The sequence below is a fragment of the Arvicola amphibius genome, chromosome 9, assembly GCF_903992535.2.
Source record: "Arvicola amphibius chromosome 9, mArvAmp1.2, whole genome shotgun sequence".
Lineage (NCBI taxonomy): Eukaryota > Metazoa > Chordata > Mammalia > Rodentia > Cricetidae > Arvicola > Arvicola amphibius.
The window spans coordinates 12,614,648-12,637,884 of record NC_052055.2 but is presented as its reverse complement, the minus strand read 5'-3'; positions in this window follow the sequence as shown (position 1 = coordinate 12,637,884).

Sequence of the window (23,237 nt, the reverse complement as noted above, 5' to 3'; positions counted from 1 at the left end):
GGGGAAAAGTAAGCTATGTGCTCCTCAGACTCTCAAAGTTTTCACTCCAGGCTCTGACTCCTAAGTCTTATTTATAAACAGAATGTTAGAGATTTAGTTAGAAGTACATTTGTTGGCAGTGACAGGACATTGATCCAGTGGGATATAAACGTTGCACTAGAGCTGACCGAGAAGCAGGCCAGTAAGTATGGAGTCACAGTTGTTGGCTGAAATAGCAGTAGATTCAGGTGCAGTTGCTGCGCTGACAGAAAAACAACATGAAAATTGTATTAAGTAAATAAATTATATGTTATAGTTAAAATATACCCCATAAACCTACTGCAACAAGATAAAATTTTTAAAATTCTAAATGTAAGTGGGTCCGCCAAATGATATATCTGAATACCACTGAGAAGACCTCTTCACCAAGCTCCTAACTCAAGAGAACTAGAAAGTATCTCTGGAGATCAGTTATTGTCCCTCTTACTCTGTGCACAGTTGGGTGGAAGCTAGTTAACACAGGAGACTGATGTCTATTCTACTAAACAGCTCCAGCAAGAGTTATTATATAACTTTACTCTGCAAAATATTTTGGCATCTTAAGCAATGAATATTTTAAACCCAACTGTCACAGTCCAGGGGTTTGGGATCATAAAATTTTTGCTGTTCAACCACTAAACTGTGGTGTTGCAGGAAACAGAGTTTCAGACTAAAGTGCAGAGACACATAAAAAGTGGAGCAGTTGACAGACATTTTATCTTATTATAGCTAATAATATGGAAGCCAAAGACATTATGGCATAGGATTAAATTTTTGATTTGCCTTTTCTAGTATTTTGAGAACAAAGCAAACCCTGAAAAGATAACTTCAGTCTGAAGTGATTGAGGGTTATGAGAAGAAAGACTATCAGGTTTTTTTTTCCCAGTTATCTAAGTAAATTGTACGTTCTTCCTTTATGTGTATAATTGTCACATTGAGGCAGGGAAGGAAAAGTCTGCCAGGGTAAGTGAAAGACTGAAAGTGAATAGGGAAAGGTAATATAAGCACAAAATCATCTGGTTACTTCAACACCTGAATAATTTTCAGTTGATAGTTTCATTCCTTAAACTGTGCCTAATAAAAGGACAGATGTACTAAAAACCTGTTACTTTAGAAAGATATTTCATCTAGCAGGAAGTGGGAAAATATTCTTTGCCTTCAAAATATTCTGGTCCCATTCTCTATATTCTCAAGTATGTTTTAACCTATTTCATTTCTTCTCACACAGAGGTAGCCATATCTTAAGATATTGCATGAAAACAATACTATTTTATCCATCACCCTTTGAGGTCACTAATGTGTAAATGATGTTTTAGTACTGGTATTTAAGAGAAGATGCATAGAGTAGAAAGAAATAGGAAAGGGGTAGTTTAGTGGGAGTTTGAAACTGCATCATCTGGGAAAGAATGAAAGCATCTTTTCTACGTTTCCAGACTCTGCTCTCCAATATGCAGCTAAGGAAACTGTGCAGAGACTTAACTATAAATTTTAAAAGACTGCTGAGTCTTTTTTGGAATGAAATTTGTTTCATTTCCTGAAGATCCTTGACATTAGTTACATTGTCCCATATTTTTATAGATACCATTTTTAATAAATGCAATTTCTAATGCAACACTTCAGCATCTTGAGTTGATCTTTTTGATGATGGAAGTTGGATGCTTTGTCTAATTTGGGGTAATACTGTTTAATTACTATATTCAATAGTCCAAATAAAACAGGTATACTGTGTTTCAGGAATTGTTCAGCATCTGACACTTTCATGTTTCCTCAAATTAAGTATAAAATTCTCAAGCTGATTCAATATCATTTGGAAATTGGTGTCAAGTCAAGGGCCTGCTGTAATTTAGTAGCTGCAAGGAGAAACTTACCTATTGGAAAGGAATCAGGAATGGGAAGCCTTCTGGAAATGTGTGTTCTGGGAAAGGTCACCCTGTATTTTGATCTATTTGATTTTATCTCAAGATGCAGATCAATATCGTTGGAAAGCTAGAAGGTATGTTTTTCACTAAGTAATTTCTCCGTAATACAGAATTGCTTCACTATTATAGCTGATTCATTCTTCAAACTCTGAATTTGTAAGAGCAACTGACATTTCATTCTTTATGAGATAGCCTGTCTTTTGTACATCTTTATGTGGATTCCAGTAGTGAATTGATCTAAAAAAGAAGTTTTCTTCGGTAAGTAATGGTGACTAATGTCTTGTTGATTAGTACAGACATAAAGGGATAAGAAATAGAATGGAGATCTTGTATATCTCTCCTTTTTAGGGGGATCTATTTGTTACTTTTAGGATTCTCCTTGTAACTTGGCTTCTCTGAGATTGTGGACCATTGGCTTTTTATCTTTTGCTTTAAGACTAGTATCCACTTATGAGTGAGGACATACCATGCTCATATTTTTGGGTCTGTGTTAACTCACTAGGTCTATCCATTTGCATGTAAATTTCGAGATGTCGTTTTTTTTTTTGGTTTTTTGTTTTTGTTTTTACTATTGAGTAGTATTCCATTGTGTAAATTTATCACATTTTCTTTATTCATTCTTTAGTTGAGGGGCATCTAGGTTGTTTACAGGTCTGGCTATTACAAATAATGTTGCTACAACATTATTTGAATAGTTGAACCAATGTCCTTGCAGTATAACTGAACATCTTTGGGTGTAAAGATGTTGCTTTGGAAAGGAGGTTCTACTTTTGTTTCTACAAAGGATAAGAACCTGTGGATTCCTTCGAAAATAATGTGGTTTGATTAAACAAGGTCACCTGAAACAATGGCCCAGGTGGTCCAACATCCATGATGGCTTTAAGACTGCTGGCTGAGATGGACCTCCACACAGTATACCCCATGACAGACCTGATTAACACTGTCCCCAATCAGCAGAAAGTAGTCTAGACAACTAAGCCCAAAATCCCTAAATGATTGTTTATAAATATTTGTTTATATGTAAAGGGGGATATGAATACTTTGCACTGGTATGGATCTTGGCCTATTGATATAAATTTTAGGTCTATTTTGTTATATGTATATTTCTGCTCTTGATTAAAGTATTGTGCTTGTGCAGCTCATTTTAAAATGTAATGTATAATTAAGAAAACAGGTTAAAAGATAGACATCTATAATAGTCAAGTTTGTAGTCATATCAGTTATGTTTTCTAGATATATAGAGATACATTTCAGTTAGATAGATAATCTTCAAACCTTTCAAAGACCTACAGAATATGATATTTAATATCTTTTAAGAACTTAGGATTTTTCATGAATATGGGACACATCTGCTCCTGGCAGCAACAGTCTATTTCAATGATGGGTATTGAAGAGGCTCCTCATGGAGCTTGTCAGCCATTTGGGCAAGAAACTATTCTTTCCTGAACTGCTTGACTGTACTTGCAGTACTCACAGAAAGAATGACCACTGAAGTTGCCTAAATAAGCTGAGACATCTTTTGGGGTTCCTGCTTCAGGAAAGAGTCTGTCAGAAATTCTGTAGGAAACAGAAGAAAGTGATCAACAAACTACCAATCTAGGCAAAAATGTCTTTGAAATTTCCTGCTTTATGGTAAAGTCTGCTGGATACTATGGTCCTATAGGCTGAAGATGGATGCCCAAACATTACAGAAGAACTTTGGATGACTGTCCAGGCAGCGAGATCTCTCTGTCAATTTTAGAGATATGAAAGTTGCTTACAATGCACTTTCTGTTAACTTAGGTAATATATCCCTTTAGGGGTCTTTGTTGGATTGAAGAATAGATAATTATAATTAAAGTTTTCCTTTCTTATGATAAATGATAAAGTAGATATAAATATAACAATAATTTTTGCTTGATACCTGTTTTGTATGTGTAATTTTACTATGTTATAGTTAAACTTTCTTTTTTATTTAGACAGAAAAGGGGAGGTGATATATACTGTGAATATGTTTTATTGCCATTGGTTAATAAAGAAGTTGCTTTTGGCCAATATCTTGACAGAGAAAAGTCAGGCTGAAAGAGATAGATATAGAGAGTATACAGAATCAGGTAGGAGCCATGTAGCCACCCACAGGAGACAGATGCACTGGGACATTGCCAGCAGCCAGGAAAGAACAAGGAGCCTCTGAATACAGATATATGCCCAAGAGAGATATTTCTGGGTCCTGAGGGAGGTTGTTTCCCAAGTTTCTGAGAAACCGCCATAATTGTTTCCAGAGTGGTTGCGCAAGATTGCAATCCCACAAGTAATGAAGAAGTGAATTATTCTGCATCCTCTCCAGCATAAGATATCATTGGTATTTTTTATCTTAACCATTCTGACAGGAATAAGATGATGTCTCAAAATTATTTTCATTTGCATTTCCTTGATGACTAGAATGTTGAATATTTCCTTAATTGTTTTTTAGCCATTTGAGATTTTTCTGCTGAGAATTTTTATTTAGATTTGTACATCATTTTTCTATTGGATTATTTTGGGTTTTGATGTCTAATTTCTTGAGTTCTTTATTTATTTTGGCAATCAGTCCTCCGTCTGACGTGGGGTTGGTGAAGATCTTTTCCCACTCAGTAGGCTGCCTTTTTTGACTAAATCTCTGAAAAAATTAGGAGTATGGTGGTGGGGGGGAGAAAAGAAGGTAAAAAGGGAGGAGAAGGAGATAAGGGGAGGGGGAGGAGAACTAGAGGGAACGTAATAACAAAATGGGGGAGCAATAGATGCTTAGAGCAAGGGAAAAGATATCTTGATGGAGGGATCCATTGTGTCTAGTATGAAACCTGGCACTAGAGAAATTCCGAGGGATACACAAAAAAGAATTCCATTTAAGATGCTAAGCAATAGTAGAGAGACTTTTAAAATGGCCTTGCCTTGTAGTGAGATTAATGACTATCTTAAATGTCACCATAGAACCTTTATCCAGCAACTGATGGAAGAAGAGGCAGAGAGCCACAGCTGAGCACTGGGCTGAGCTCCCAAAGTATAGTAGAAGAGTGGGAGGATTGAGGATATGAAAAAAAGAAGTCAAGACTATGGTGGGGACACCCACGGAAACAGCTTACCTGAGCTAATGGGAGCTCGCCAACTCTGGCCAGACAGGAAAGGAACCAGGATAAGACCAAACTAGGCCCTCAGAATATTGGTAACATTTGTATGGCTGGGGAAGACTGTGGGGCCACTGGCAGTGGGACCAGGATTTACCCCTACTGCTTGTACTCGCCTTTTTGAACTAATTCTCTTTGGCAGGATACTTTGCTCAACCTAGATATAGTGGAGAGGGCCTTGGTCCTTCCTCAAAGCAATATGCCTTACCCTCTCTGAGGAGTGGATGGGGGATGGAGTGGGGAGAAAGGTGGAGGGGACTGGAGGAGGGGAGAGTGTCAGAATTGAGATTGGTATGTAAAATGAAAAGAGATGGTTTCTATGGTTATTTTTTATATAAAATAAAATAAAAAAACAGAGTGGTAGAAGAGCATGAACAATGGAATACATTTTCGGTGTCGTCATTTTTCTAAAACTATGCTTTTCTACCACAAGTCAGATATGAATTAAATGTTTGAATTATCTGAATAAAAACAAGAAGTCAATGACCAACTTATGGATATTTTTATTAAAATCATTTTGTAGTATTTTGATTAAAGATAAAGTATTGTTGTTTAACTATGTAAACATGTTGCATATGTGTATGTTGCAGAATACATGTTTATATAAAGATGTGTTACATTTATTTAATTATGTAAAGGTGTGTTTCTGTTTTACCTTGCCTGCCTAAGACACCTGATTGGCCTAATAAAAATCTGAACAGTCAATAGTGAGTTACGAGGTATAGGCAAGACCTCCAAGCAGGGAGAGTAAGTAGGAGAATGACTTTAGGCTCAAGATTAGACAGAAAAACAGACACTAGGGAAATACCAGGCACCAACCAGTCAGACAGAGAAGAAGCAGGAAAGTAGGACATACAGAATAGAGGAAATCCCAAAAAGCCCCAAGACAAAACAAAAAGGAAAAGTGGATATGGGAACAAGGAATTATATATCTTAATTAAGGGAGCCATTCTAGGGTTGGCAGAGACTTGACTCTAGAGGGGTTCCCAGGTGTCCAGGAAGACGCCCCCAGCTAGGTCCTTGGGCAGCTGAGGAGAGGGTGCCAGAAATGTACAGATCCTATTGCCATACTCATGAATATCTTGCATATCACCATAGAACCTTCACCTGGCATTGGATGGAGAAAATGACAGAGCCCCATATAGGAGCACCGGACTGAGATCCCAAGGTCCCGATGAGGAGCAAAAGGAGGGAGATCATGAGCAAGGAAGTCAGGACCGTGAGAAGTGCGTTTACCCATTGAGATGGTGGGACAGATCTAACGGGAGACCACCAAGTCCAGTTGGAATGGGACTGATGGAACAGGGGACCAAACCGGACTCTCTGAATGTGGCTGACGGTGGAGGAGGACTGAGAAACCAAGGACAACGGCAATGAACATGAACTCTACAGCATGGACGGGCTCACTGTGAACCTTGTCAGTTTGGTTGCTCACCTACCTGGACTTAGGGGGAGCTGGGAGGACCTTGGACTTAACATAGTGAAGGGAACCCTGATGGCTCTTTGTCTTGGAGAGGGGTGGAGTGGGGGTATGGGTGGAAGGGAGGGGAGGGAAGGAGGAGGAGATGGAAATAAAAAAAAGAAAAAAAAATGAATAGAAGCAGGTTAAACTAAAGTAGAAGAACAGTGAGACAAGTCTAAACTTAGTTATTTTCTCCATGTCTTTATTTGGGAGCTGATTGGTGCCCTAAAGAAATTCCAATTACAAAGTGTCATATAAATTTATGACCAAGTTTCTATTAAAGATGAAAAGAAATGTTATGTGGAAATTGTTGACTATTATAAGTTATTAAACATGCTATTAGTTACAAATCCCTATTTATGACAAATCTACATCTGTAAATTATTTCGTGTGTGTGTGTGTGTGTGTGTGTGTGTGTGTGTGTGTGTGTGTGTGTATGTGCGTGCGCACACACCGTTTTTGAGAAACTACCCTTGGGACACTTTTCCTCCTTTTGGGTTCCATTTATCCTTGATATAATTTGCCTTGTCTTATTGCTTTTTGTTTTGTTGTGTTCCGTTATATCCTCTTTGATGCCTATTCTTTTCTGAATGGAAAAGTAGGGGAATGGATCAGGAGGTAAGGGAAGGTAAATGGGTGAACAGGGAGTGTTGGAGGGAAGGGAAACTGTGAACTAGTTATTCTGAATGATAAAATAATCTATTTTCAATAAAAAGTAAATAAAAAGATAATGAAAAATCTACAGTATGTTTTACTTTCCCTAACTTCATTGTCTTTGTTGAAATATATTTTCTTTAAGAATTTTAATTGACAGTGTCAGGGGTAACTTCACTCCTGTGTTGTTGGTCTCATTTTGGACCCGTCATTGGCTGGACACTCCCTTAATCTCTAGACCACCCTTACCCCAGCATAACCCGTTGGTTGGACAGACTGTAGGTCAAAGGTTATGCGGCTGATTTGCTTTCCCAATCCCTGTAATGGAAGTCTTGCCAGATCACAAGAGATGACCAGTTCAGGCTACTTATGGGAAATTGCTTGGAGTCTTAACTGGGGTCGTTCTTGAAGATTCCTGAGAGTTTACCTTGCATGAGGTTTCTACATGAACCTGAAATGCTGCCCTGTACCAGCATGAGACAGAGGGCCTACTTTTGAAGCGGAAATGAGTAAGTAGGGTAGATGGGACTGGAGTAGAAAGAGACAGAGGGTTTATTTTTGAAGATGAAATGAGGAACTGAAAAAATCAGTGGATATAAGGTAAGTTCAGAATTAACAAATATGCAAGGTGAATTTTTCTACTATTATTTCAGCATTTTCCTATTAATCAACATAGGTAGAAAAATGCACGGACAGGACCCTTTCATAACATTAAAACTAAATGAGACATGAAAGAAAATAAAGACAGTATCTTAGTGTGACAGATGATGGGAATACCCCCAATAAGGTTGATGTATTATTAAATCATGAAGCTCTAGACGGTTATTCTATTTAGACACTGCACTGATTTAAATGCTTAAGGGAAAGTTTGCCTGACACAGACAAAAGAAATATGAGGCAAAACATCAGACTTATCCTGAGCAGTCACACTAATTAAATCAGGATCAAATTCAAGTTGAATAGCAAGTGTATCTATAGTGCTCTAAAGCATTTTAATCTCTTCAGGGAAAGTGAACAATTTAAAGTCAACTTGACAGTGTCGATGAGCTTAGAAGGTTGCATTTATCTTCAAAACTTTTCAGAATGATTTATAATAATATGTTTCCTAAGTAGTTAAATGCTTAAGGTTTACAATTAGCAATTTGAAATGCTTACTGTGAAGTAACTGCATTATACCGTTGAATGAGAATAGATAATGTCAATAATAGTGGGACACTTTGGAATCTTATAGTGTGCTTCAACAATCTTTATTGGGTTTTTATGTTTTCAAAATACAAATGTTAGTAAACAAAACTAGAAGTACAGTAAAATAGTGAGTTCCAATGTGTCTTCAAATTTATATAGCATGAAATGATCAAAATATGCATTGAAAATATTTCAAAAAATTAAAAATTTTCAGATCCACCGTCAGACGTCATCTAAATTTTGAGGGTTATAAATCTTATCTTTCCTCGGTATGAGATGAATCTTAATCCTCAATTAATAGCTCTCAGAGGAATATTTAAGAAGTGACAGAACCAAGAGGGCGTCACACTGGGAATCTAATCTAATGCCCCTAAAATATCAGGGTCACGAGGAGAATGACCTTTCCTAAAAGTTCTGGAAACTGAAAACTTATCTTCTACCCCATGAATCAGCTGGAAGTGCTGACAAATAAATATATCCATGATTGACTGGTGGCATTAAAGTCCTTCCGTGCAACTGCAAGGACCTAAATTTGGATCCCAAAGATTCACATAGAAAGAGCTATAATGGTGCAAATTGATAGCTACGTAGTGAGAGGAATGAGCAAAGACATGGGGGACATTGTAATTCAAAGCTCAACCAGCATTGTTTACTGGTGAATAAACACCAGGTTCAGTGAGAGACCGTGTCTCAGATAAACACGATAGATGTACAATATTGGAAGATACACTAGTTCACATACCAGAGACCACAGAACAAACACACACACAAATCACACCCCGCCACACACACACTATTGGCATTGTTAAGGTCATAATCATTTATTATTCTGTAATGATAAACTAGAATAATATGTTTTTGTTTAAATTAACCAAATTTAATGAATACAGGTACCTTAAAGTGATAACTTTAAATATATATAATTTTAAATATATAACTTTAAATTTATAGTGACCTTTATAGGAATTGTTCTCCAAGTTTATGATGCTGTAGATTATCCCTTATAGTTTTTTAAAATATGTAGTATACTGGTCCACCACAGGCTTAGAGAACCAGAGTTTCGAAGGCAGAAAGTCTATAAATTTTTAAAGAAAATTTTAAGTCAATGACTTAAATCAAATCAGTGAGAAAAGAGAAAATTTCTGTCATGTATGAATAACTTGTAGTTCTCATTTTCTCTGTACCTTTTAATTTTTATGTTCTATAAGTTTGTTTTTTAACATCCAAGTCAAGTAACTTTACTATAGTTTCTTCACTACCCTGGTCTGCACCCTGGGTGCACCAGACACTTTATTTCATTTGGTATCTACAGGATAAACAGAAAACAAAACAAAAACAAAGTTTAGATAGGTTTTGGTGCAAGGGGTTTTGGTTTCTATGATTGTATTTTCAGTTGGGAGAACAGAGGGTAGGGTGTAGTTGTCAAGAAAATTGTTCACAAATATTTCAAATTCTTTGTTGTGTTTATTTATTCGTTAGTTGGCTCACTTCACACAATCTACTGACTCAGTGCAGTAAAGTATGTGCTTTACTGTCTTTGAAAAAAAAAGCAATCAATAGAATGCTATGTCTAAGACTTTGTATTGCAGATTAGTGGTAGATATATATTTTGTTCAGACACAAACCCAAGAATCTTTATGCATCATAATGACATTGTTGCTCTTTCCATTTGCTTTGTTTTTGAGTTTATCATAACCTTAGACTTTTCTAGAAGTTGTAGTATTTAGCCAAGAATCCCTGTATGATAAATTAGTTATGAGGTCCATGATTTGACTGACAGTACAAGTAGGTCACGTCAATGGTTTTTGGTTCATCTTGCAATCAGTGAAGTCTTCTTATTTCCAAGAAATAGAATTACTGTGAAGTTTAGTGTTGCCGGTTAGCAGATATTTGATAGCACCAATATTATGAAAAAAACTTTTAATGTATTCACTTAAATAGATTCGTAGAATATGTTTATCTAATATGTATGATATATGTGCATATTTGTGTATATCTCATCTGCCTAGCTTTATTTTTTTCCATCTGTCTCACTGTTTTTGCTCATTTGTTTGTTTTTACTTTTTGATTTGGTCTTTCATAAAACTATAACTACAAATTCACATAGAAATTTAAGACTAGATTAGGTATTAAGAAAAGTATAATCATGAAAGAAGCAGGACCAAACTTGTATTTTTCTAAATACACTGGCAAAAAATAAAGGACACATTAGAAGACTAGCGGGTTAGAGTCAGGAAAATTATTAAATATCTATTTTATTTCTGAGATGAGACATAACAATCTGTTCGGTTAGGGAGATTATATGAGATTTAGTTATGAGATAAAAGTAATACTGCCAATGAATAAAATTATGGTGCAGGTGAACTTTCTTAGATAAGGATCAATTAATCTTAATGGTCATTGTAATTGCATTCTTCTGAGGAAACAGAGAAGCCAATCACTAGAAAATGTTTACGTATAAAATGGGAGGGGATTTTCCTTAAAGGGAAGTTGGAATATCTATTTTGTCTCCATTATTTCTTTGTTTTAAAATATTTTATTTTTAAAATCTTTATAAATTTTTACAATATTATTTTATCATGTCCACTTAAAACTACCTCTTTTCAACTGTCCCTAGCATCCCTCATGCTGCTTTACTCTCTCAGCCTTATGTGTGTCTGTGTTTTTGTTTTTAGTAACCCCAAAGAAAAGCAAATATTGTTCTATATGCATGGGTGTGGGGCCATCTATTGGCTAGCTAGGTAACCATAACTACTGTAAGTTAATGCTTCTTACAGCCACTTTAGGTTCAGAAATCAGCATTTTACAACTCCCATGACTCTCACATTCTTTATACCTCTCTTCAGTTTCTCCTTAGTCTTGTTTGGCAGAAGGTATTGATATAGATGATTCATCCACAGCTGAGTGCCAACAGTTACATATCATCTAACAAATTCCTGCATTGATTCTTCAATGTCAAAGGCCTTTTGACCGAAGCCAGGAACAGAACAAAACTGTGGACACAACCTGGATTTTAACAAGGTAGACTCCACCCCCAAGGTCTATAATTTCCAGTTGTAGGTTTTTGAGCACTTTTGAGTACTACTCATGAAATCCCACCTAAAAAGTAGACATATTATGCAATCAGAAAACTGTTGCCTATGCACATACCCATCATTCCACTACTTTACCAGTTATTTTTTAATATTTATTTTTTTATGTATACAATATTCTGTCTGCATGTATGACTGCAGGCAGAGAGAAGGCACAAGACCTCATTACAGATGGTTGTGAGCCACCATGTGCTTGCTGGGAATTGAACTTAGGACCTTTGAAAGAGCAGGCAATGCTTTTTACCACTGACCCATATTTCCAGCCCCAGTTATTTCTTCTTACTGTACAAGTTGGTGTTATAGTGTGCAGGGTCCAGCGATGATGTATTTTCTTCTTCATTTATCTACATAATACCTTCTGGATGTATGTAAGCTAACAAAAATGAGTTTATTTCCTTGTCAAGTGTTTCCTTATCAGTCTGAAGTTGATAGCTCTCTTATCCATATTGTGTGTGATCTTACCAGAATTTGAGACCAGCTAGTCATGCTGGGCAACTAAAACAAAAGACAATGACATGTGTCATTTGTGTTCCTCTAGAGATTCCATAAACAAAGACTCACAGGAGGCATCCTATTTCTGGAACTAAGCACTAAGATTTTTACTTAAAAATTCATGTCTTCTGGGAATAGCACTGTACTTACATAAAACATGTTATGTATGATATTGTATTTGCCGACAAAAGAGATTTTTATAAAACTTACTTATTTAGATGACTAAACCCATTGACTGCCCTTAATTCTCCACAACCCTATTATCCGTATTTAAACTTTTAACTCTGATATTTTCTACTTTATCCTTTTATGTAACCCATGTTCTATTATCCCCTCTAGTTATTTCTGCACCTTAGGTGTAGAGTTCATAGATTTCCACATAAGTTTCTCATGCACACTTAGTTTTGGTTAAGCAGATAACCGATTACATCTCATTTTTAGAAGAGTTAGAAGTGGAGATTTGAGTGTTAACAGTGTGCAGACAGATACAAAAGTTTAAGTGAAAGCTCGGGGAAATATGATAATAAAAATGCAGAGAACATTGAGAATGATAATATTAGAAATTTGTAGGATGGAACTGTTGAGGATAGAAGGAGAATACTAGAAAAAACAGGAGAAAAAATTAAAGGGAATGACAGTATAATTATATAAATTCAATTTTATGTGCTTTTTGCTACACAGTCACAACCAGACCAAAGACTTCAATAAATAGTTTTTGGAGTTAATGAGATAAAGTATTAAGGTCTCTACCCTTGTAAAAAAGCCTTCAGAGATGGAGTTAGCTCTTTCAAGTTCACTCCATCCCTTGAAGACAGAGCATCTGTCCCTCCAGGGGACGCAGCAAGAGGAACCACTTGAATGGAAGTAGACACCACTCAACTGTGCTTTGATCTTCACTTCAGAAAAATAGCTTGATTGCAAATGGAGACAGATTAATCAAATTTTATTTTGATATAGTCATTTTCCTGAAATGTGTTGGAATTATTCCAAGAATAAAAATACAGCGGGGAAATGTTTTCTTTAGATTTGTCATCCTCGTTGCATTGTTCTCTGTATACATGATTTAAACTTTCAGCTGCCTACTGAGTCTCACAGGGGGAAAAGCATACAATACCAAGTCAGCTGTCACATTTGCATCGCTCTCTATTCAAGCACATCAGAAAGTCTGGAGGATGTTTATTTAATTAAAATAGTGGACAGTATCACTAACTTAGCTGCCATCAAACTGTCTCCTGACCTCAGTACCAAAGTGAATGAGAAACCATAGTTTATATTAACGTGAATCACATACAATGCTTTTCTGGGAATGAATCATGAATGATTTTTTTCTAGAAAGCTTAGGCGTTTGGGCAAAGCTGTAAAATAGCATGATTTTTTAACTCAAAAAATATTAAATATTTTATACTTATATCAACACTCTGAATAAATTTATTTTTATTTTTAATTGAGAAACTATAGATGTTAATATGTCTGAAAAATAAAAGCATCCTTGTCATTAAGATAAACTGATTTTTAAGAATTAAGGAATGTTGTAAGGAAGTTGCTTGTTCGGTTCCCAGCTGCCCAGACTCCCGAAATAACCACACAGAAACCACATTAATTAAATCACTGCTGGGCCAATTATTTAAGCATATTCCTAGATAGCTCTTACATGTAGAATTAACCCATTTCCATTATTTTATATTTTATCACGACGCTTGTGGCCTATTGGTAAGGTTTCAGCATGTCTGTCTCTGGCGATGGCTTCATGGCTACTCCTTGGCTCTGCCTACTTTTGCCCAGCATTTGGTTGAGTTTTTTCCCTGCTTACGTATGCTCTACACTATCAGCAGGCCAAGGCAGCTACTTTATTAACAAATGGTATTCACACCATACAGAGAAGAATCCCAAGTCAAAGAAATAATAAAATATTTAGATGGAAAGGATTCCTGAGAATTTACTCACATTTTTCCAAATAGTTTATATTTGGCTATTTGACTAGAAAGAGTGTTTTATGTCTCTCTACTGGGTTAACATAAGTATGGAACAGAGAATTCATCTATTTATTTTCAAAGAATTATATTCAGTGAGATAAATGTTTTGGCCTCTAGCCCATTATTGACTGAATGTATGCATATCCGATTACTATTTATTTTATTACAATAAACCAAACATGAACTTTGTATGGTTTCCTATTTCATTACATACAATTTAAATTTTTTGTATACAGTAGAGATTATTAATAAGTTAAGTTTTTGCTAGTCTGTGGTGACCAATACCTTTAATCCCAGGACTCAGGAGGCAGAGGCAGGCATATCTCTATGAGTTCGAGGACACTGTGGACCCAAAGCTACAGAGAAGCCCTGTCTCAAAAAATCCAAAATCAACCAATCAATCAGTCAATACAACCTTTAATGGCAAAAGTCCACCCCAGTGTTAACTTGGGGGTAAGGATATGCTTGTGTTTTTCCACAGAACTCAACTACCACAAAATGGATGCCTGCATGACTTGTGTGGCCTATCACAGAGGACCCTGGAGAAGACAAGGAAGACCTCATTACCTGACTCTCTGTGTTGGGTAACATGTATAATGTTGCCCCTACTTGCTGGGGGCAGGGATCTATGGGATCTAATTGCCCTGCCACCAATTCTTCTGCCTGTGGTCATAAAATATTTTGTGTTACTCCAGTCTCATTATGCTAGGATTCAGGCTGTGTCATTCAAATATTGTTTCCTCTCCAAGATTTGGGAAAATTTCAAAAGACTCCTTGATCCTCATGGATCATAATCATGGGAGAGCAGTTTTGCTACTAATCATTCTTTATAAGTGTCTTCAACAGCATGTGGCATCTCAACATTCTATAAGTAAGTTCACACTCCAGGTTCTTGTGACTCTTGAATATCTGAAACACGGCCCTCCTCACAAGCATGTTGTTTTATATTGGTAAACTCAATGTACAAGGACAAGTCAAAAGTACTGTTGAACTTATGGAAGTTCACAATCTCTTCGGACATGTTCACGGAATCGTTGAGCATAAGGTGGAAAGCAGTGGTTACTATCATAAAGAAGATGTGAGTGAAAAACACGGAGATATTTAAAAACAGATCTCTTTTACTCTTTATACTAGAATAGAATAAGAAGAAAAATATACTTGAAAATAGAAGTCATCATAGTAGAAAACAGAAACTAGGTAACTCGAGCTGAGAGTATTAGGAAGGCAAAGCTGATGGCAAATGGGTATTTTTAAAGATGTATTATTTTTTTGTGATCTATTCTGCCTTCTCACTGCCAACAGTTAATAATGAAAGTTGGTTCATGTTTCTCTGCTCTTTGAAAGAGCTGAGAGTCCCTCTATCTATATTGTTACCATTATATTTCTTCATTATATTTAAAGCTATTTAGGAACATCTTAGCCACAGATTTGTCAGGAAACCTTTGTACATTATCTTTTCAAGCTCTGTTTAACCATTTTAATCTGTATTTATATTATAGATTTAAATAGGAGGGTATTTTGTAATGTGCACAGAATTCACAATAACATCACATTGAGTTACAATATAAAAATGTATGGGTATGCTTGTAGACACTTTCAAAAGAAACTTCTCTTATTTTTCTGTTTAATAATTAGACAGGAATTGGATTACTTGGTATTATGAGTAATGGTGCTAGTGATATTTTCATATATCTATTTCTTTATTAACAACATATATAATGTAAATTTATAATTTTATATTTTAAGTAGTATTATGTATGAGTTCAGGATTTCCTGAGAGTGAAAAAAATAAGGGATACACATATGTGAACATGGACATACATACAATTGTATGCCCACTTGGGTGAAGTGAGGAGAAATACTTTCTAAGGGATTAACTTCTTTAACTATGGAGATGATACCCCTAAAAGGGATATGCAGGGCAGGCCAGTAATATGGAAACTCCAGCAGAGCTTGCAACTGAAGGACTCAAGTAGAATTTCTCCAAGAAACATCGATTTGTGTGCCTTAGTTCTTGACAAGTTAGCAGAGGCCCTATATCCACAAGAATGACAATGAGTTATTGAAGGTAAATTGATTAGAAATGTCAATTTTGTATATCTACAAAATCACACTTAGATTAATATGCTAATGACTATAATGGAGGGTAGTGAAGTTAATGAACAAGCCTAACTTTTTTTTCCAGTTTATTTATTTTTTATTAAAAATTGCCATCTCCTCCCCTCCTCCTCCCCCTTCCCTCCCCTCCCCTCCACCCACACCCCCACTCCCTCCCTCTTGAGGCCAAACAGCCATCAGGGTTCTCTACACTATGTTGAGTCCAAGGTCCTCCCAACTCCCCCCAGGTCCAGGAAGGTGAGCAACCAAACTGACAAGGCTCACACAGAGCCCGTCCATGTCGTAGAGACCAAGCCCATCGCCATTGTCCTTGGCTCCTCGGTCAGCCTCCACCATCAGCCACCCTCAGAGAGTCCGATTTGGTCGCATGTTCCATCAGTCCCATTCCAAGTGGACTTGGTGGTCTCCCATTAGTTCTGTCCTGCCGTCTCAGTGGGTGAACGCGTCCCTCATGGTTCTGACTTTCTTTCTCATGATCTCTCTCCATCCGCTCCTCATCAGAACTTTGGGAGCTCAGTCCGGTGCTCCAATGTGGGGCTCTGTCTCTATCTCCATCCATCGCCAGGTGAAGGTTAAGGCTCACAGTGAGCCCGTCCATGCTGTAGAGTTCACATTCATTGCCGTTGTCCTTGGTTTCTCAGTCCTCCTCCACCATCAGCCACATTCAGAGAGCCCGGTTTGGTCCCCTGTTCCATCAGTTCCATTCCAACTGGACCGTGAGGAGTGCGTTTACCCATTTAGATGGTGGGACAGATCTAACGGGAAGCCTAACTTTTTTATATGAGTATGTTCCAGGCTAGAAAGATAGCTTTAGGTATTGTATTTCTATTTTTTATCCACACTTTCCAATTTACATTTTTAAACCAAAGACAAGGACTGAAACCTGACTTTGTGAACATCATATCTAATTGAAACTATAAAAGGACAAACTTTAGGTCATGGATTGGTTTTGTTCTGAGAAAGATTAAATGAACAAAACCTCGGTCTCACAAGAGTCTATGGAGACCTCCCTGAGATTTTAAACTAATTTTATCACTATGCTCTGTTCTATACCAGTTACATCAAATTTCTCAGAATAATATCATCAGGAAAGTTTTATTTTATCAAATATAGCTAGTCACACACAGTTAGAGTGATCCTCTGTTGGTGATAGTAAGACACCAATAAAACAGACCATCAAAGAATTACAGTGTCTTGTGGTAATGACCTATTTTTCCCCTTTCGGCCTAATGCAAAAATCCTTTGAATACTCTTCTATTGTCCCTTATACTTCCATTTAATTTTTTAGTTCATTTATTTGTGTGTGCGAGTGTGTTTGTGCATGATAGTGTGTTAGTATACCCACTTATATGGGAGCCCACACAAGCCAGAAGAGGGACTTCAGGTTCTTCGGTGATGGAGCTACAGGTAGGTGTCAGTCTCCTGACATGGATGTTGAGAACAGAACTCTGGTCTTCTGCAGGAGCAGCAGATACTTTAATAACAGAGTCATTGCTCCAGAAGCTGCATACTTTTTCCTGGAGAGAGGTTTCAACATTTTATTTTAGTCATGAATACACTGAGTTTAGAGATTAGATTAGGTTTATGTTTTATGGTATGAAACTAAAATTCATTCTGTAACAGTGATGTTGATTACTGTTAACTGGAGTAGGTAGGGGGATGCTCAGGCTATATGATTAATGGCACCAATTTAATCACAACATTATTATATATAATACATATGTGTATATATAAATGGTCAGTGACAATAATGTTTGGGAAAATGAAACATTCATAACAGTTTGTAACTATTTATCTTCTTTCCATGTCCAGTTCTTACAGATTTTATTTTCTGTCATAATTTTGCTGTATTGTAAAGCTCCTGCCTGGCATACACTAAGTGAATGCATTTACAAAATCTTTTATACATTTTATTTCTCATGTACATGTGAAAAGTCTTTAATTGTAGATACCATATTATAAACAGGAAAAACTTGAGCTATTACAAAATAGAAAAAAATATGTCAAAAGCTACTTTTTGTACACATTTCTTTGTTGACTTTAAATTCTAATTTTCTCTATGTAATGGGCTAAATATATTTTAGAAACATTCTTAATTTCTACAGTAATCTTGCCAGTTCAGAATAATTCCATTTAAATTCAAATTTGACATACTTTAGAGATGTATTTAAATTTTGTTGTGTTTGACAAAATTTCTCTTATGTACATGTTGAGATAGTAATTTGTGGTCATATGATTTACTAGAAGAAAGACTATGAGTTTACATAGTGGCTTTTGTATTTCTGTGATCCAGGCCCAAACAACATTGTGATGAGGGCCATGTTCATGATATTCAAGAGTCATAAGAACCTGGAGGATGAACTTATTGATGGATTGTTGAGATGCCATATGCCATAGAAGACACTTGCAAAGAATGATTAGTAGTAAGACTATACCACCATGATTATGATACTTGAGGACCAAGGAGTGTTTTGAATTTTTTTCAGATTTGGAGAGGAAACCATATTTGAATGACACAGCCTGAATTCTAACATACTGAGATTGGAGACCTGTTCCTGGAGTAACACGCAATAATCTATTTCCACAGGCAGAAGAATTGGTGGCAGGACAAATAGATCCCTGACCCCAGCAAGCAGGGACAACAGTGTAAATGTTACCTACACAGCAGGGCAGGTAATGAAGTCTTCCTGGTATCTCCAGGGTCCTCTGTGACAGGCCACAAAACTCCTGCAGGGATACATTTTGTGGTAGTTGAGTCCTGTGGAAAAACACAAGCATATCCTTACCTCCAAGTCAACAATGGAGTGGGCTTTTTCCATTGAAGGTTGAAGGGATTCTCCCATTGGACCACATGCAACTCTGTGAATACTGAATCTGACCACATTTATTTTGCATAGATTTTATATTCCCCAATACATTTAGGAGGGGGAAGACAGAAAGCCTTTTTACTGAAATGAAAGGAACAAATAAAGTGATCACTTTCTCAAATACCCAAAGAAACAAGTAACCACACCATAGGTCAAAATATCTATTAGTAGTCACACATTGGATTGAAGCTCCTGTCAGTAACCTTGAAGGGGAAAGAATAGGCCTGAACTCTCTGACCTTTTGTCAAAGTGGAATGAGTCCACATTCTCTGATACCATGTTTAGCATCTGGAGATGTGACCATGGATAGGAGGTTTTGGAAAGGTCTACTTGTTCTGTGAACAATGGCTTAACCCTGTGTAAAGGGGTTAGGAGATGTCAACCTATGACATATTCTCTAAGAGTCAACAGACTCATTAAAGTGTCAGGAATAATAGGGAAAGCCATTATCAGTTTTGAGGGCCCAGGGCATTCCCATAACCAGTATCATTGATTTAAGGGCCTTAATTGCATGGGCAGATCTCTCCTCAGAGAGGAAAATGGCGTAGGTAAAGGATTAGCTAGTGGCCAAAATCATGTGAGCGTAGTGGAGATTAGCAAAACATAGGTGATGAGTAACATCCATTTGCCAAATTGCATTTGGCACCAGGCCTTGAAAATTCACATCTCCTCTCTTCTGGGGGCCCAAGGGCATTAGAGGGGCACAATTAGCACAGGACCTGACCAAATGGTTGCATAGTAAAATGGAAAGTTAATGGGGGAGTTTATGGAGGCTCTGGAGAGACAGGTGCAATTGTTCATTATAGTAAAGAATACGAAGACTCAAATAAATATAATAAAGCAGAAGCATATAGAATAGTTGCAGCAGGGAAGTGTAGAGAGTACTGAAATTGCCCACTTTTAATTTCCAATTGTTTAAAATATCCCTGACTCCAAAAGGTAGGAGTAAGACAAAAATCTGGATTAACATCATGCAAGGAAATGAACAGACCAGTTGAAAGTTGCAGCTACAACTATAGTTTAACCTTCTGTTCCTAGGACTAAACAAGTCATGCTCACACCCTAGACCAAAACATTCTGCAGGCAAACCACTCCCTGGGAGGAATTCAATGCTATATCCTTAAAGGAACTGGAACCTTAGTCAGATCCTTAGACTTTTGTTTGAGGTAGAAACATCTGCTTCTCTATTCCTGAAATGCAAGGTCTGGATATTAGCAACACCTGTTGACAATAACCTTGAGAGAGCAGAACTCTCTAATCTAAATCTAGGTGAGACCCTTGTTTGAGTTAGAAAAACAATAACCTTGAAGGACTAGTCCTTCAAGTTTATTGTAAGTTCCAACTCTCTGACCTTTGCTCAATGTGAAACAAGCTCACATTTTTGGGCCTCCACAATGCCCTGACTTGTTCTAGGAGGCCAACATCAATGGTCATTATAATGACATCAGTCAGTTCATTGCCAGAGGGAAGGATATCAGGAAGTTTGGAAAGAGACCAGATGTGGGACACACTCCTGGAGTGAATTCTCTAGTCTAACTTTTCTTATAGGGATCACATAGTAACATATAAGGCATTTACGGACCCCTTAAAGTAGGAGAAGTATAGTTCATGGATCACCTGCACAGTATATTGACTGTCAGAATATGTTGATGGGTTCCAACTGACAGTTTGAAAAAAAAACCCTTTAGGAGTACTAACAATTCATCCAACTTTACTGAGCCCATAGTGGGAATAGTATGGGTCACATCTTTGGTGTCTATACATTGAATCAGGATACTCTTAATGTTCTCATTAAATTCTGAGAAGGCCATGATTGCCTTTGGAATGAGTGTAGAAGAGGGAACACTGTAATGTTTAATTTCAATTGGATGTGAAATGGATAACCCTCCTGTCCTGTGGTGGGGGTAATTATTCACAGCACTGGGGAATCTACTGGACATCTCCTGAAAGTTGAGTGAATCTATCCCAAATGATTGGGAATAGTGGAAGGAGAACAGGGGGATGATTTTTGCCAGAGCCTTTAGGCCAAAATGAAAGATTTGTTCAAATTTTGAGATAATTTTATGGAGATCAGATAAGGCCTGGTTTAACCACATTAGGGATCCAGTTTGCCATGGGGCTCCCAGGCAACCTGTTGGCGTCTAATGTATGATGTCCTGTAGGAGTTTCCTAGGGTTGTGTCTGCTCAGAGAGGACATATATAGCAGGGAGACAATTTTACTAAGAAAAGTGCAAGCTTTACATATAAGTTTGATTTTGGATGAGGGTCATATAGGGTCCTCCAATAATCTAAAAAATTGGAGCATTTCATGATCCATGATCAGGAGAAATGGCTTAAACCTACTTCCTGTGCACATAGTTGTTGGAGTTCAGCAAGTATATAGTAGTCTTGGAATACCAGTTTTTATGGCAAAGGACTTATTTGACAATGGAAATACCCCAACATTGCATGGGGGCACAAATTGGTTTTTTTCCAGAGTGACCTATAGGTTATGTGCTGCAGGTGCCAGGGGTATTTGGAAAAAGCAGTCCTTAATACTTAACACAATATGGCAAGATGGGGGAATCACACTAAGGTGTGCCAGGCCATCACTGATAGCACATAGATCTTGATGAAGTTGGTAATGACCTGATTTTTTTTAGGATGACAAAAATGGGGATATTATGCTTACTAGTTGACAGTTGCAATGCCCCAGATCTAACTGTTCCAGAATGAGTTTTTTTGAATGCTAATAATTTTGGTTCAATAATTTTCCTCTGCTCTCCCACTGAGGCATCATCATCAGAGTGCCACAAAAAGGGGCATCACTTTAGGGTTAATTTATATGTGGTCTCTAGGTGGGCAGTGGCCTCTAGGATAGAAAGGGCAGATCTGTGGGAGGAGGAGGTGGCATGTGCCCTGAGAGGCCTATTTTGTTATGGGTCATAATTTCGTCAAAGAATTCACAGTGATCTTTGGTTAGAGCAACACTAGTGTCCTCCAGAATGTCTCTTCCCCAAGGGAACATTTGCCACAATTGGGGAAAAGGAGCCCTGATTACCATCAAAGTCCTTACAAAGAACAAACTGGATAATAGCCCAAGTGTCTTCTTGGTTGCCCATGCCAGTAAAGGAGGGGCCACCCTGTGCTCTTCATCCTTGGTGACTCAGGGAAGGAATTTGATGAACGAATCCACAGATTGTTGGACAAGGTTGCAAAAATAAACAGAAGAGTCACAGTGGAGGGCATATTATGGGGCCTTGAAGGCCATATCTGAAACTTGTTGAAAGCAAATTGGCCATTGGTGGGTTGGAACATAGGGTCAATATATTGTGCATAACCAGTGAGCATGTCAAGGGTGATGTTAAGACCATAATGTAAGTTTAGATACACCTGAGCTTTCACCTGGTCATCATAGGCAGAGTTAGGGTTAATTGAGAAAGACTGGGTTCTGCAAGATGGCCTTGAAAAGGTATTGCCAGTCCTAGAGAGTTTGTAATTACATAACCGACTGGCAAAGTACATGTACAAAGTAAAGAGAGTATTGACTGGATTCATTTAGGGCCTTGCAGATGAGAGAAAGGACAGTAAGGGACTTAAGCCCCCATCGTTGGTTGGTTGCATTTGGTCCCAGATTAACCAGAAAGTCCTCAGCTGCTTGCCTGAAAAACTGCGGGGCTGAGAGGGCAGGAGCAGATGTGGCCAAGCCAGCAGGAAGAGCAGTGGGAGGGGGGGTGCCGAGGGGAATACTGTGAAGCAGAGGAGAGGGGAGGCAAAATTTCCACCAAGGCTATTGAGTTGAGGGGTAGAGACTGGAGGAGGGGCTTGGTCTGTGTCAAACAGGGCAGTTTAGAAGGCTCATCCTGGCAAGGCTGATCCACCCCCTCCTCATATGAGAACGAGGGGCCCTCCACGATAGATGGCATTGAGGTGATAGAAAAATTAACACAGGCCTGTTCCTGGCAATGCTTTTATGGGCTGCAATCACTTCCTCTGGAGAGGAGGACTTGAGGCTGGCAATGATGGTGAGAAGTATGGGGAAAAAAGAAATTTCAGTCAAACTGTAAAGTAGATTTCTCCAAGTCATAATGGACGCACTTAGTGGTATGGACTTTCCTCTTAGTACCACTCTCATTCAGTCCCATTCATTAGTCTGAATTTGTTGAACATTCCTTTTCATTGAATTTTCGGGAGTCTCTTATTTCTTTCTGTATTTCTTCTTTGACTCAGTTGATGTTGGTGGTGATTGTGTATTTCTCTCTCTCTCTCTCTCTCTCTCTCTCTCTCTCTCTCTCTCTCTCTCTCTCTGTGTGTGTGTGTGTGTGTGTGTGTGT